Source organism: Rhinolophus hipposideros, assembly GCF_964194185.1.
Source record: "Rhinolophus hipposideros genome assembly, chromosome: 23".
Taxonomy (NCBI): domain Eukaryota; kingdom Metazoa; phylum Chordata; class Mammalia; order Chiroptera; family Rhinolophidae; genus Rhinolophus; species Rhinolophus hipposideros.
In genome coordinates this window covers 34,092,394-34,110,194 of record NC_138069.1, presented here as the reverse complement: position 1 = coordinate 34,110,194, position 17,801 = coordinate 34,092,394, and the positions used below count along the sequence as shown (strand labels likewise).

The window sequence follows — 17,801 nt, the reverse complement described above, 5'->3', positions numbered from 1 at the left end:
GGTGTTCCAGAGCATTAAAAATGAAAACAAACAAACAGACAAAATTTCTAATTCTTTTTATGAAGCTAATATAACATCAATATCAGTATCTTATAAAGACATTACCAAACAAAGCTATAAATATTACTTTAGAATATTGATGCAAAAATAGTAAATGAAACAGTAAACAGATTCCAATACTACACTAAGAATACCACCACTAGGTGGAATTTACTCCAGAAATACAAGATTGGTCCAACATTATGAAATCCATTAATATTATACAGTTGTTAAAAACAAAACAAGCCCTTCAAAAAGTCATTTATGCTAAGCTCCAAATCACCAAACTGAGATGTATTCAGTTTTGGCTCTCCCAGAAATGGAATCTTAAACCCCTCAATCAGGAATTACCTCACCAGCACTCCCTTGGCAATCTGCCTGATACCTCTGACATTCCCTAAAGGAAAGTCACGGAGATAACAAACCCATTTTTTTGCCGGACAATTAACTCTAATGAGTCTTTTGGAGCAAAATTAATATAAGACCCAGCCTTATTTTACAATAATATAATATATTATAGTATATATTATAATATAAGACCCGGTTTTATATTAATTTTTGCTCCAAAAGACGCATTAGAGATGATTGTCTGGCTAGGTCTTATTTTCGGGGAAACACGATAGATACTATTTAACCCAAATCCTAGAAATCCGTACATTTGTACATTGCTAAACATATACATTTTCAGGTCTTAAAAGATGAGCTGTTTCTCAGAAGTCTTCAATATGTGTATCTTTGTACAGAGTTACATACTCTTATTTTTCTGACAAATCTCTTCATCAGAGCTCTGCCCAGGTTTTAATTTTCTATATTTAATCGATTTACATGAACTTACTCAAGTTCTTTTATCTCTTCAATTTCTTCATGTATTGCACCAATGATATGTGTACCTATGCTAAAATACAAACTTGAAACTGAAAGTCTTACGATTCTAATTTAAATCTTCCCATTCTATGCCATAGACCTACTGCGTGGAGCATCAGCTGAGACAACAAACTTGAAAGCACTTGGTAAAGAAGAAACTTTTTTATTGTTTGTTAAAGTACAGCTTGCACAGGCTACATGACAACTAAGTAAGCTTATTTTAAAAAGTACACTGCAGTCTTTCTCTTGTGGATCATTATGAAAGAGAGCAGTGGAATAATATGCTTTCACAATACTAATCTGATGGAAATTAATGACCAGGTGACTATAGTTCAAGTGATGCTTTCATCCACATCACAGAAAAAAAAAAAAAAAAGTCTGTATTTCAACTAGCTCAAATATCCCATTTGACATAAAGAAATCGTGAGTTCTATTTGCTTGCATAAACTTGGTTTTCCACTTACATTTGTAATAATACAACATTCCCATTACAAACATTTCAGGGACCTAGAATGGCATCTCGACTGTTTCTTTTCTATTAGTCAGAAAGAGGCTGCACTATTCTAACACAATTTAATCACATTTTTTCCACAGCTCTATGGATGATTTTCATGTCAACAGGTCTAGAGCCTGCTCACCAGATACAGAGGTAGAAATAAAGTACTGACTCTTGAATGGCAAGACACAGGCTAGGCAAAGACCATGATAAGAGAGAATGAGCTTTCATTCTCCACTTAATCCATTTGGTCCCCTGCCCCCCTTATCCTCCTGTCTGTTTACTCAGCCCATCCATTCCTGCCACTCAGTACAACCCATGGGTTTCAAGGAGGATTATTTTGTTTTTGACAAGGAAATAGGAGGTTTGCATTCTTCTGTCGAAACACAGCACTCAAAATATAGTACTACTCATTACTGGTACTATGTTATTATATTTATTTTCAATTATTTATTCTGAGGAATATATAGATATTTCTACAGGATACCTATGTAGAAATGGTCAACTCCCTGTGTTTATAAAGGGCACAGAATTATACATTGATTAAAGCTACCATGAACATCAACTATGTGCTAAGCGTAGGGTATACCGTGATCAACAAAAAGTAATCCCTGCCATAAATAAACATCTTATGAATGAAGGCAGAAAATAAATAAGAACATTAATACTTGCGCACGGATCGGGGGGACCCTCTTATGGTTCAATAGAGAGGAACACATCTTAGATGGCATGACCATCAAAAGCGTACATGAGAAGGTAATATTCAAGAGATATTAGAAAATCTAACCATGTGATATTTGGGAATGGTTTTCTAGGCCAAAGTAACAGCATTTGAAAATTCTTTTAAGAATGTTCTAGAAATTGATAAACTAGACTTGATAGAAAGTACTGTCCATGGGAAAGTAGTTTTACAGATAGTTGGGGCAGTAAGTGATAGAAGATAATGCAAATTCTCATAAGCTGTGACATTTTTCCTCTAAATGCAATAAGAGAAAATTGGTAAATTTTAAGCAGACCATTATGATCTAATGTACGACTAAAATTCTGGCTTCTGTGTGGAATATGGGTTAAATGAGATAAATAATGGAATTGGAAGCAAAAGTTAGTGTAGGTGAGAAACAGATCGTGTTGGACTGGATAAGGTTTACAGCAGTAGAGATGCAGATATGTGCAGTTATTTAAGATACTTCAGCATTATAAGTAATAAAACTTTATGACAGTTTGGATGGTGGAAATTCAGAAAAAGGATATGCCCAGGATGATCCCAGGAGTCTGGCTTAGGCAATGGGTCTGTAGTCATACCAGTTCCTGAAATGTCTTAAAAGGTTATTAAAGAGAAAATGAATTTGTTCTTCGAGTTGTATTAACTACTTAATTAATAAAATCTCATGGAGATGGCCAAGAAGCACACGGAAAGAAGATCATCAATTTTAATCATTAGAGAAATGCAACTGAAAACCACAGTGGAGTTTCACTTTACACCCTATAGGAAAATAACAAGTTTTGGTGGGGATGTGGAGAAACAGGAACCCTCATGCACTGCTGGTGGGAAAGTGAAATGGTTCAGCCACTGTGGAAAACTGTGCGGCAGTTCCTCAAAAAGTTTAACATAGGACTACCAAATTATCTAGCAATTCCAATCTTGGGTATATATTCGACAATGAAAAATAGGTCCTCTACTAAATACATGTAGACACACTGTTCATAGCAGCACTGTTCACAATAGACAAAAGGTAGACACTGCCCAGCTGTCCCTCAGTGGGTGAATGCAACTGTGGCATGTATTACATGCAACAGAGTGTTATTCAGACACAAAAAGAGAGAAGTACTGAGACTTGCTCCAATGGGCATGAATCTCAAAAAATATATGCTGAAGTGAAAGAAGCCAGACACAACAGGTCACATATTATACACTTTTATCGATATCCATAACTGGTAATACATAGAGACAGAATGTAGACTGGTAGTTACCAGGGGCAATTAGGTGGAGGGGGCACAGTGCTTAATGGGTACAGGGTTCCCTTTGAAAGTGCTGAAAATGTTTTAGAACTAGATAGAAGTGGTGGTTGCACAACATTAGGAAGGCACTAAATGCCACTGAATTGTTCACTGTAAAATAGTTAATTTTATGTCACGTGAATTTTACCTCATTTTTTTTAAAGCTCATGGAAAGGTGATTTTTATACTTTGAGATAAAGCTAATTTCCAAAAGCATACACATAAAAACAGACATTCTTAGAATAATGAAAAGCAAGAGTTTTTCATAGCCAAGAATTCAAAATACATTAAGTGGCCTTTTGAATCAGTACATCATTTCTAGCCAACCATTTATTCACTGAACAACAATTAATTCATTTTACTAAGATTCTACCAGATACCGGCCTTCACAAGCTCTAGGTATAATTGATGTACAATTGATGTGTAATCTGTCTTTAAGGAACACATTGCATAGTAGTTGAAGAGAAACCTGTTAATACCTACACAAGAATATCTATGCAATTTACCAATGGGGATATGAAACCTACCCTGATGATTTACAGGGATCAAATGAGAAAACTGTAAAACGCTTAGCAGAAACTCCCTTAGCTAATATACTGGAATATGCTCCAGAAAGACTGTTTCCCTTTCATTAATTCCCCACTCCTATCAAACGATGGCAAAATGTTAGCTTTAAATTTATAAATGTGTGGTATATCATCATTGATGGTCAGTAATTTTGTATCTGAGCTTTCCCCCCAACCTTTCTTTGGTTCAAGTTATTTATTTTCACCCTCCTGAAATGTGGGACATATCTTAGAAGCTATTCATTCAGCTGTATTCTACAAATTGAAGAAATGAAAAGTTGCAGCACATATTAAATAGCCATCTCTATTATAGCTTGTTAGTCCACACTTTAACCAAGACCCCTGGGCACCTGCTCAAGGTCTAGTGCTGCTTACGATCTCTTGCATTTTGCCGCATCTATGCAAGTGTCTACTTATAGGAGTGAAGCAAGATAGTCTGATTGCTAAAGAGTCAAACTTAATAAACTATAAGTATGAAAATCTAATTATCATTATGTGCTACTAATCACCTAACCCTTCATATAAAGTTTTTTTTGAAGCATCTTGAAGTTTCCAAAGATTTTTTTTTCTGAATAAAAAGAAATTACAAGTCTGTATTCAATGTGCAAAACTGATGGCTTGAACTCATTTATTTTGTTTTCCAAAAATGTTCTTTTCTAATATATATATATATATATATATATATATATATATATGTATATATATATATATATATATATATATATATATATATATATATATATTAAAGCCCAGAATTTGGAAATCCAGAAATGTATAAATTTGGAAATATATGCATTTCCAAATTCCAAAATTCCAAAAGGTATAAATGGAGGCCAAATTAAATAGGCTATAACTAAGTGGCTGCTAATGACATTTTTGTATATTTCCTTTCTGTTTCTTTTCATATTGAAGTTCCTCTTTTGACTTGGAGCTCCAGGGTGAAATGAACACAGTTTGATCCAGTCTGTATCCCATGTCTCATTTGGAACTCTTAACAAAAACCAAAAGAGCTTGTAACTAACCTTTAGCACATCTGGACTCTAAGCACCCAGACTTTAATTCCATACTGAAAATGGCAATTTTACCTAAATAGGTGACTGAGCCTTCCCTTGACTTCTTCCTTTCCAGATGCACCAGCCCTCTTGCTGGCATCCCAGGGCAATTAATTGAAATGAACAAATACAGTTGAACACACATCTCTAAATGATCCCCACGGTTTTTTGCTCCAGGAATGATAGATTCAGATATGGGAAGTATTTCCTAAGGAAGAGAGGCGTAGAATAAGAAAGGTAGGTATTCCTATAGTTCACATTCACCAGAGAACTCTAGAATACCCAGGGAGAATGTTGGGAGCACTGCTGGGTTGTGGGACTACCAGGAAGATTGGAGTCCTGCCTTAATGCATCACTCAGCTTGGTTGAGAGAACCAGTGACAGCTGCATCAATAACTACAATGACAGTCTGTGGCGAGGGACTCCAGATGAAAGTGCGGAATGTTATCAGAAGTTGTAAGGTGAAGAGATGGGAGGGGACAATGAGATGAGTATTCCAAACAGAGAAAGAATGGACAGCCAGGGGGCAAAGACACCATGTGAACAACCCATTCCAGAAACCCGAAGGAGTTCATGACTGACAGGAATATAGGCTACAGGTTAGAGTATCTGGAGATGACTCTGAGGGGATACCAGTGAGACCACGGACGCTCTTGAGAATGGGCTAAGCAGTTTGAATTGAACCCAAGAACTACATCTTTTTCATAAGGCATGCAGGGAGTCCCAGAATTTATAGGAGAGCATGAGAGAGGGAGGGAGGAAAGGAGAAAGGTGAGGAGTCATTGAACAGCAGCCAGTCTGACAAAGGCCATCCTCTATGCTTTCTCTTCCTCTCCTGGTTTGAGGCCAACTCTGAATTCTTTTATCCTTATAAGTATTTCCTGAACACCAACTTTGTAATGAGGATGGTGCTTGAGAAGAGCAAGAATAAAATACTGACATCTTTCATGTGCTCCCTTGTGCTTAGAACATATTACTATAGACACATAAGCCTATATAAACATTTAGAAGACATTGTGGCTAGTGCCTGGAGAAGGTATAGAGGAGGCTGTGTGAGAACAGGGAAAAGACAACTTGCCTTGGCTTGGGTGGGATGAGGGACAGCCAGGCAAAGCTCTGGATAGGATGTGGAAGCTTGGGTTAAAAGTTAAGGAGGCAAGAATATTAGAGACAGAGGGACAGGTTTAGAATAGGTAAGAGGTGAGGGCAGAGGGAGGAGAGTGAAAGATAGGTGTACTGAAATTGAAGGTTGAGTTATTGTCATAGAGCTTGCAACAATTGACAAAGCAGCCAAAAACAAACAAAAAAATGGAAAAGTAAAAAAAAAAAATTAAATAATTTTTTTTACCTCTTAGATAAAAACCACAGAACGTGGCCACCTAACAAGCAGCCAACATGGGTTAAACACGGTCAATCATGCATAAGTTGCAAATGCCCTCTTGAGCACTCTTACGAGTAATGTCTATTTTAATATAGTTCATAATCCCAATGACACTTAAAATGCATGTCCTCTTATAGGGGTCAGGATTACTGGTTTCACAGACATGTATGAAGTTCAATGTGTTCTTACAATATTTCCTTGGCTGAATTCTGCATGAACTGGGGTATAATACGTATCACATGAGAAGCGGACTATCTGGTAAAAAGAACTTAAATTTAGTCTTCAGACACATGTGCAGATAAATCCCATCTCTACCACTCACTAGCTTTCTCTACCAATCACCACTTTGGGCTGATTTCTTGACTTCTATGAGCTTCTCTCAGAATTGCTAAAATGAGGGTAATTCCTTCCTTGAGGGTTTCCTTGAGACTCCCAAGCAGCCTGCTTGCCTGCCTTCTTCCCTCTCTTCCTTCTAAAACTAGTGCCCAATAGGTGTTATCTAGAGAGCAAGCTGCTGCCATGTTTCAATGACATACATGAAGCACTGGTTTCAATGCTTGAACATAATAAGCATCTAATAAAAGTCAGTTATTTCATTATTGTTGCTCACATGGTTTCTCAAACCATTTCCCAGGCAAGCATCTTCACAGCTTCCGAAAACCTGGGAATGCTTCCATGTTGTGGTGTACGTATGTTGCATAAGGTTGCCACTTTTTTCATTTATTGCTAATTGACTACAGATTCTTAGAAAATAAAAATAAGTTGGCACAAACTGGTTACTATTCACCTGTAGAAGGCACTGCATTAGCAACCTAAAAAATAAATTCTTGGTGGATTTCTAAAACAATGGAGGTAAAGATCCATGTTAAACTACATAAGGGTGAAGCTGATAAATTTTTAAATCATTGCTTTTTAATGTAACAGCTCACTTTTTAAAATTTTAATGTGTATTGCAAAGACAATATAAAAAATGGCATACATCAGTCTAAAATGATAAAAATGTCTTTATGACCCTCATGGATTTTTGTCTAGCCTAAGTAATCCCAGTAAACCCTACAGATTGAAAAATGCATCTTCAATCATTTCAATGCCATTGTCCTTGATTGTGGTTGTTGTTGCTTTTTTTTTTTTAACACTTCTCACTGATACATCTTTTCTTTCTTAAAAGAATGATATTAAAATAGAAAGGTCTTAAAGTTAGTGACTTGTCAAGGGGACTGGCTTAGATCCTAATGCTATAGATTTTACTTGTTTTAATTGTATTGAATATGTCTAGTGTGTGCTTTGCTGTTTTAAAGGAGTCAGCATCTCTATTTTGAAAGATTTATAGTTTTGTTTTAAGAAACCCCTTGTGGTAATTTTTGCCATGCAAATATCTATTTGAAAGAACAGACTTCCAAGGTACTAAAATGAAAGTGGTCCTATTTTTGGCCAATGTATCTGAAATGAATGCAGGAACAAAGAAAGAGCCATGGGATAAGGACAGAAAGACGCCTGTGCGCCTTGGATAAGTTAATCTCTGATTCTCTTGTCCATTCACTGGTAGACTATTACCTCTGACCCAGCACTAGGAATGAGAGTAAAAAAGTGAGAAGTCATTGAAAAAGTATAACCTGCCTTCAGCTCAGACACTGGCACAAATGCAAGTCTGTAAGACCATAGAAATGAGACTGTTATTTCCTGGAAAGGGCTCTATTAAAGACTCTCAGTTATTCAGAGTCTAGGCAGTAGAGATGTAAAGAAACTGAGAAATAGGAGGTGCTGGAGGAGGGTGACATGGCAAAGGCGGGCACTAAAGGTCGAATGCTGATGATATGGCGAGCGGGTACCCACAGACTAAATGTCACCTACTTTGCAGTTTTGCCAGAGGAGAATCCTCGAGTTTAGGAAGAAAAAATGGCTGTCCTCCTTCTCTACTGCCCAAGCATGTTTCCCCCAAAGCAATCCAAATGATCTACCTTTCCAGCCCGAGTCATCGTCTGTGCAGGCAGATGATCTGACTATTTTTCCCTTAATTCACACTCAGTTATGATGGCAGGTATCCCATCAATATCATCTCTTCCAAAAGAAGAGTCTAGTTATCCAAAAATGAACAGAAGAGAGAAATCCAGGCAGCTGTGGTGAAAGAGTTTCTAACTTTGAGAAGAGGGACAGAGTGTGTAGGGCAAGCCAGAATTGCTGGAACAGAATCCTTCTGCTTTCTGAAATGTATATAGCCGGCAGTCACATACTGCTCCAAACCCCTGATTTCTCCCAGATCGCAAAGTTATTTTTCCCAATTTAGCTTTGATTTCGGGAGTGGAGATGGGGGGGTTGGGAGCAGTCATCACCCTCCAGGGTGAGGGCCGCGTGCCATTGTTACAGTATAGGAGGCACTGTTTTCCAGAGCTGTCTTTTCTTTGACAAACACTCAACAAACTGCCCAGCACAAAAGGTTACTTGGTAAAAAATTCTTACTACAAATACTAATAAAACAGTAGTAGGATCCCAGGTGAGGTAAAAATCGTTAGAGGAAAAAAAAAAATCATTTCAATTGGCATCAGTTTGACAGTAGAATGTCCCTAATGAATTCTAGTAATTTATTGGAACATATTGCATATTCTACCTGTTTATAATATGCAACATTAGATGGGCCATAGTCCCTCACCTTCAAGATCATGATAGCAAGGCATAGAGAGAAATATGTTTATAAACATAGACACACACACACACACACACACACACACACACACACACACACACAGTGACCTGTGTCTTACAGAACTCATGCTCTCAATTTAGGAAGATCACCCAAGTAACCCTTTGATTTCACAAATACTATCTCTTGTTTTCAGGAACAGTCAGGACTGTGATGTATTCTAATAGCAAATACTCCAGAGGGATCAATCAAGGGAATGGGCTAAATCTCTGCAGATGCACAGTTTTTATCTGAAGCAGGGACAGGGACTGGGTGAAGAAGAAATGGTATTCTGTCTGATGAAGACAGCTCTCATAGTGGTGGGGGTGCGGGTGGGGGCGGGGAAGTGCCAAGCCAGGGGTGGGGTGAGAGTCAGCCAGAACTGTACTGTGTCAGGGCCTGAGCAGTGCTATCCAGAGCAAAAATGTTTAATATCCAATATAAGTTTGCCTTTGTATGTTATTTCCCTTCTGCTTCATCAAATCTTGAATAAAGTTTGCAAATCAGTACAAAATAGGGTGAGCTTGGTCTTCGACAGGCTGGGAGAAAAAAGAACAGGAGCTATAAACCTATGTGAGTGCAAAGTGGGGTACAGAGAGCTGGAGCACCTAGAAATCTTCAAGCAGCTTCCAGGAACTGCCCAACGAGGGCATGGGGACAATCCCAGGGCCCTCTGAAGAATCAAGAGGAGGCCAAATTTCCAGAAGTCTGTGGCATGATCATTTCCATGCTTCTTTTAGAGAGAGAAAAATTAACAGCGACGCTAAAAGGCTGGAAATCTTGATATTCCTTGAGTTAAAAATAACAACTTACATTTTTCCAGCATTTCCATGAGCCAGACATTGTGCTATACAGGCCTTGTCTCATTTAATTCTCACAATAGCTCAGTGAACGGTTATAATCATTATCATAATCATTATAATCATTATGAACATGTGGGAACAAAGGTTCTAAGAGGTTCAGTATTTTGCCCAAGGTCATAGAATGATTAAGGAGCAAATCTAATTGATACCCAGATCTGCCTAAGCTCTTAACCATTATGATGTACTGACTTTATCAGTACAATCTAAATCCTTACAGTTTTCTTATGAGAGAAAATGAAACACTATGTCTTCTCATGACAACCCCCAAATTTGGCCCCGAGTAGGTCAATCCTCAATTCATTTAATTCATAACTTCCATCCCAAATTATAAGGTAATGGTCATATATACAATTTCTTCAGAAGATGGAGGCCTGTGCACATAAAGTATGACCGGGACAAAACGAGGCTGACTTGCTCAGTTTCCCTCTCAGGTATCATTGTAAATGTTGCTATTTCCCATTATGAAAGGCCAATCATAGTACCAATGGTATAAAGAATATCAATCAGCAGAAAGTGCTAATTCCACGATTTCCATGCAAATAGGCTGACTGATATATACATTTATGCAGCCATGGTTACTGCCTTTATTTCTGTGATCTTGAAGAGTTTCAAGCACTCTTTACTAGGAAAAATCTGAACACATATTTCTAAGGTAAATGTTCTTTTATACAATGCCTTTCTTCTATTACCTCATTGATGATTAGCACTGTTGTTGTTTAAAGGTCACAGAGGTACTGAGAGGTTACTGACCTTGTCCTAAGTTACATGATGGTAAGTATTAAAATCTCTTTATTTGATGGACACATAATAGGTTTAAAGGCTATTATAAATTAACAAAGCCTTTGGTGGGGATAAGATGGCAGAAGGAAAAGAAGGGGGTGAAAGAAAGAGCGAGAGGAAGGAAGGGGAGAGGGTGTAGAGAAAATATTTGAGAAAATTTTAAAACAATGGATTATCTCCCTTTTCTGTTCTGTCCTTCACAAAAGTAGTTTCAGAATTCTTGTGTTTCTACATTTAAATGACCTTTTTCATATCTTTCCTAACTTTTTATATTTATTAATTTTATTTTTCCCCAGTTAACCAGTTTGAAATCTTACTTTGATTTCCTTTTTGGTATGCCCAGAGGGGCTAGATTAGATATAAAAAGAAAATAATATTTATTGGAGAAAAAGAGCTAATTTTAAAAGGCAATGATAAGAATTATAATTACTTTTCACTAAAGATGTAATTATACATAGATAACTTCCAATTACAGAAACAGTGGAAAGATGGGAAGAAAAAAAAAAAAAAAACTCAATGCACCCAACAATTATTTTCTCAATGAGTGTAGATTCTTGGGGCCTTTGAGACTGTGTGAATCAGAACTTTCTTGGATTCACAACTAACTCTCTAAGCATTTTTATGTGCACCACATAGAATGAAAGTTCAATAGAGAGTCAGAAATGCTGAGTTCAAAATTCTCATTGTATCAATCACATCCCTCTAGTGGGTTTCTTCAAATATTAGACTCTACCTCTCTCCTGGTCACAGGTAATATGTGCTTGTCTCTGACCATCATATCCTTAGCTGCAAATATGAATATGCACTAAAATTTAATGGGTCACTGTTGGAGAATTAAATGTAAATATTGTGATGATTTATAAAAAGTGGTGACGTTCTAGTAATTTATTTATATAGATTACATATTGCACCTATTTATGAAATGTAACACTAAATAGGCCATATTCCCTCACCTTCAAAATCATGTTCACAAGGAATAGAGATAAAGGTATTTGAAAAGATGATGCATAAATAAATACATATATATATATATATATATATATATATATACACACACACACATATGTGTGTGTATACAGATGTATCTATATCTATACATATCTATAGCTCTTTCTATCTAAAATGGACTAAATCTTACAGAACTGACTTTATGTTTTTCTGTGGCATTTTTGAGTAGACTAAAATTTACATAGTGGACAAATGCCCTTACTTGAAGGAAGATTTCAAATGAAATGACGAAAAATGAAATATTTTCATTATTTTGCTACATAGAGTACACTCAAGTTATCAGTAGATGTTTAATTTCCAAATCAATAAGCTCCTTTCTAAGTCTGATGATTAGTTTTTAAGCTCATGGAATTCATGCTTTAGACAAATGTAGCACTGACCTAGAAGGCTTATTTATGGGTCTGTTTCCCTTTCTTTTTTCAAGTCAAATGACTTTTTTTTTTTTTGAATTGAAAATATTGTTTAACTTAATGACCTGGATCTATCTATATACCTGAAGTATTGACTCCTATCTACTGCAGGTAAGAAAACATTTCCATCATAGAACCAAGGCACACTGATGGCTATTATCAGCAGGTCAAACAATATTAATTTCCCATCAAATTAAAAAAGCACCGAAAATGATGACTATTATTTTTTTAAAAAATCCATCACAGTCCAAATGATGGCATCTGTCTTGAAATTCATTTTCTCCCCTCCCCACAAAGTTGATGTATTTTAAAGTCTTCACAGTGAAGTGACAGAGAATCACAGACAGACTAAGGAATCCTCAGAAATGTTCCCCAAATATTCCAAAGGGTATAAAACAAGGAAGAAAATGTGTGTGTGAAGTTGTGGCCTTTGAAACTGTTGTATTTGGAGGAAATAATTATCCATTCACAGTTAAGTGAGTGTCTAAGCATTTCACTCCACTTGAACAATTTTCTGACCACATCCAGCCACTAGCATCATTAGCTCAATGCCAAGCCATCTTTAAAATTAGGGCATCCCTGAGGATGATGAATTAATGAACATTAACATGTCTGTGTGAGGTATTTTAGGAATTGCTTTTTTAAAACTTTTGACTATGAACATTTTAAAACATTTTTAAAGAGAATAATTAAAAGAACTACTATGTACACATTATCCAACCTCAACCATCAGTTTCCACTTTTCTGTTTCATATATCCCTCCATTCACCGATCCCTCCCCCACCTCCAACACACACACACACACACACACACACACACACACACACACACACACACCCCCATACAACTTTTGTTTGCTTTTTGCCAGAGTACAAGAAAGCAAATCTCAAGCATCTTGTTTCAGCTATAATTACTTTTGTGTGTCTTTCTAAAAGACTTAAAATTTAGACTAGAATGTTATTTTCACATCCAGCAAAATTAACAAAAGTTCACAACCATCATCTGAAATACATACATCTTCAATTGTCTAATGTCTTACCATGTCTTTTCCCAGGTAGATTGTCTGAGTGGATTTTGTTAGTTTCCAATGAAATGAAACTATTTTTAATATGGTATGACTTTATAGATGATCCCAAATCAGATTCATTGTAAATAATATTTTCTAAATAGTTAAACATGAATTTCCTAATTAACTTTATCCTTATAAATTCCTGATGAGTGGACACACACACACACACACAAACACAAATCAAAACAAAGAAAAATGTTTGTGTATAAGAAAACATAAATAGTAATCCCTCAAGTTCAAGTCAATATTAAAAAGCAGTAAAAATAATCATAAGGCACAATATATTTTTATGTAAAGAGACATTCCTTCAGACTAGGATACATAAGGCAGTTTAATAGTAAGAAAATGAAACTTGAAAAATAAAGAATTGAAGTTCAGCTGAAGCTTTGTACTTTGTAGCCATTTGTGACAAGTTTGAACCAATTTGCTTCATAGTCTTGTTACATGAGAAATGGCACTAAGTGCTTCTGCATTTAAACTTGTGAAGATCAAGTGAAAATATACTAGAAATCACCCAGTACACCATGTAAGTAGCCACAAAATGTTGATTCAATATGTTCTAAATTTGGTCTTAGCTGTAGTTCAAATCCTCTGATTCTCCCACCCGAGGGGGCTTCAAGCCCTTTCGTTCTAGCAAGTTTACACAGTCCTTTATCTACTAGATCTCCTCACCTCCCATCCTCCCAGTTCAGAGGCCAAGGTCAAGCATCATCTGTCCTTGTGTATCCTATTCTGTTCTTTGCCTTTCTCCAACTTTGCCATTCTTGCTCAACAAAACTCACATCCTGATAAAATTCAACACCCCGTCTCTCCACATCTGTACCCCTAAAGCTCAAAGTGCCTGAAGAAAAGCTCACATTGTTACGAGATGGTCTCCTTTTTAATTCATATCCAGGAATGTCAGTGTGAGTCCCTGATGCTGCCTTGAAAACATCAGATTATTTTTCAACCCACTCACTCTCCTTCTCTCAGTTTTGACTATTTTCCACCTTCTTTCCTTTAAAACCCTGCATTTTCCTCCTCTATTCTCACTTTCCACAGGTGGCCTTGCCTGAGAGTTCACAAACCAACCTAGGGCAGTATGATGAGGATGTCCACAGTTGTCACCATCCCACCCTCCATACTTGGCGTGTGCACCATCTTACTCTGCTTTCTCATTGTTTCATTTATCTCATCTCAACATCAGAGAACTCCAGGACTCAGTGTTGTGATAGAGTAGGTACTGTAGGAAGGTAGGAATGAGCAGGAGAAGGAGGGCACAGGCCCCGGATGGCAGGCCCCTCCCACCTGCTCCTACTTGAGTCAGGGCCCCTTGCAGCTGCTCTCACTTGGGGCACAAACACCTTGCTTGCTCAGCAGGATATTGAGAACAAGATATGTTGTTGGAAGTTTGGAAAACGCCAGAGACAAAGAGAAAATATCCCACTTATCAGAATGTACATCCTGCTTCTCAGGACCACTTTAATGAGCTCCTTAAATAAATCATGGGAAATTGATGGGTTCATGCTTATGCCCTGAGAAACAACCTTGGGAACCAGAAGGGAGGACGGGACATCTCAGCAGAGAGAGGAAGATAACAGAGAGGGAAAGAGGCAGACAATTCTACCCATAGAAATAAAAACTTTCACACAATGCAAGGAGAGGCTGCTTCCCTCACTTGGGTCAGCCCTCTCCATGTCTCAGAATGTACTTTCTTACTAATAAACCTTGCTCTTCTGCAATTCACTCAATTCTGTCTCTTGACTGGATTCTTTCTTTCAAGAAGACAAGAACTGAGGAAAAACCTCACTCCTGGTAACTTTTGAACATTATATTTACTTTCTGGGTGACCTCATCCATTTTCTCCGTTTTAAAAACCATTCATATGCCAACTCCTAGATTTACAGTTCCATCTCAGACCACTATCCCAGATTTCAACACTGTCTGCCCATGGCACTAATCTATCACTACTGAAGCTAAACTTCTCATTTTATACCACAGATTGTTCTATTCATAGCCACGCCTCTCTCAGCAGAGAGAAATGCCATCTTTTCATCTACTCACACCACTCTTCCATTGTCTTTCTCTCACACCCTCCACCCAATCCATCATTGCCTCCAACTTCAAAATATCAGCAGAATTAAACAACTTCTTCCCAACTCCGCTGTGAGGACTTCTTTGCTCTGAATCACCATATTCATCTGTATAGACACTTTATAGCCTTGTTTTCTCCCCACCATTTCTCCCCTCATCCACTGACCAGAAGTCTGTTAACTCTTAAATTTTAAATCATTTCATTCTTCCGTCCCATCTTGCCAGAAACTCTCCATTTCTCTTAGACGAGAAGTCAAATAGTATTCAGGGGCACCTATAATCTGGTTCTACCGCATTCACACCCTCGTGTGCTATGACCCTACTTGTTCATGCTGAGATACACTGGTCTCTTTTGTTTTCCCTTCAACATGCCAAACACACTGTCACTGTAAGTTTTGCTTTAGCTGTTTCTCTCCAAGCAATGCTCTTCTCCCAGATTACTTGTGTGGCTATCTGCCTCATCCCTGCTGTTCTTTGTTCAGATCTCACTTTCTCAATGAGGCCTATCCTAACCTATTTATACTAACTTGCCCTCCATCCACTGCCCCTCCTCTGGCACTCTAAATTACACTTTTCGTGCTCTCTCTCTCTCTCTTTTTTCCTCATAGTACACTCATCCTTCCCCATAGTACACACCCATTTCCATTGTACATACTCAAGTAGTCCAGACATCTTTACCAGTTTTTCAATGTTACATTCCCCGTATATAGAACCTGGCATATAGTAAGACCTCAATGAATATATTTGAATATATTTCCAAATATTTGTCTCCTTGCCTTTCCATTAGTAATCTATTATGTAATTGAATTTTCTAAATAAGAACTAACATTACAGAAATAAACATACAGCAGATTAAGATTGGACAATACAAATATTTGGCTTATTGGTCGATGTTGCCCTTTAATTGCTGGCAGGATTTTTCAATTTCCATGTGGTAGTTAAAAAGCAAAAAAAGGCTATAGATTTGTAAGTCAATAGTCCATTACTTTAGGTATTAAAAGAGGACATACATGAAAGAACCATTGTTTTCTATCTTAAGAGGTGTCTCTAGTTGTTTTTATTATAGGAGTTACTAAGTAGTTTAAGAAAAACAAATAAAATTACCTCTCATAGCTCTTATAGATGCAATAAGAAATCAGCAGAGGATTGTGCTAATAAATTAATGCACTCTTGGGCGTGACTTTTGACAGTTAATAATCTTTAATTAATTTAGGTGTTGTTTGCCCTTCAAGATAAAAATGGATATCTACTCATTGTAAGGCCATTATTTTATTTAACACAATGAAGTGAAGTTGAAACTCTTTGAGAGCCAAACTATATTGTAATTATATCCACTTTAAATTAATAACACTCACACAAGTTGACTTTAACATGTAGAGGCCCCAAGCAATGAAAAATTATGGCCTCATCATTTCTCCAATCCTATATTTATTTCAAAATAGAAACATATTAAACTTGAACTAAGTAAGAAGAATCCAAAATACAAGCATACCTTGGAGATAATCGACCACTGCAATCAACCGAGCAGGGCAGCAAAACGATTCGTAATCGTTTTGCTGGTGGAAGGTCTTGCTTTCAGTTTTAAAAAAATGCAACACCTGTGAAACGCAATAAAGAGACACGCAATAAACCAAACTGTGCCTGTATTTATTTTCCCCCGGTTAACTACTTTTCTGTTTTTAAATTACTTAAAAAAAAGTAGGTAATTTCACATTACAAGATTCCAGCTCTGAATTGAAGAAGTTACCTCTAAAACTTGTAACTGAATCCCTGAAATTTTCGTCTTATTTGTCTACTCTTATTACCCACCCTATTACTCAGATGATGACAGTTTTATACACATTTCAGAACAGGTTATTGGCTTTCTTGGGAAAGACACACAAGGCTTTTCTATTGCAGTTTCTGTGGGGCACATGCAACCATTCCCGCTACCTAGACTGTAGTCGAATAAGACTTACTCACACGGGCATGTTAAACGCATTAGTACATCAAGTATTTTTGCTCTGCACACCAATCTGCCTACTTTGGGGACCACAGTGCTTTATACATGAAAATCCGTGTTCTCCTAAACCAAAGTTACCAGACTCACTACTAACCTTGAGTGAATTTATTTTCAGCAGTGCGTCTCTCCTTCCTCCTCTGTGACTAGCACTTTGCTTCTGAAGCTGTGGTAAATACCTTTATTACAAGCACTCACAGGCACTTTATAACACCTGGAGATCCTAATTAATTAGCTACAACCTGGAGCAGCACACATCAGGTGCGTATTATAACTTTTCGTGCCATGCTGTGTTGTGCCGTGCCCTGAGGAAAAGTATATTTTTTCAGCCTGAGGGGAGCAAAACTGAAGGCTAATGGGGGACCAAAAAAAAAAAAAAAAAAGACAACACTTTGTTTTCGATGGTTCCACTATCCTGTGTATAAGTAATAGAGGAAGGGTCCTCAAAAACAGCAATTCTTCCCCTCCCCCATGATTGGAATGGAAACTAGTGGAAAACTAAGCTTCATTTCAACTTGATGTTCCA

The 17,801-nt window shown here is 37.1% G+C and overlaps 1 long non-coding RNA gene across 1 annotated transcript in view; it reads right to left on the bottom strand.

The window, feature by feature from the left end:
* Positions 1-16,879, bottom strand: part of LOC308491771 — a 299,348-nt gene extending 282,469 nt beyond the window's left edge. The window contains exon 1 of the long non-coding RNA XR_013992408.1: positions 16,769-16,879. This is a non-coding gene — a long non-coding RNA (uncharacterized lncRNA). The remainder of the gene's footprint in view (positions 1-16,768) is intronic.
* Between the last annotated feature and the right edge of the window lie 922 nt (positions 16,880-17,801).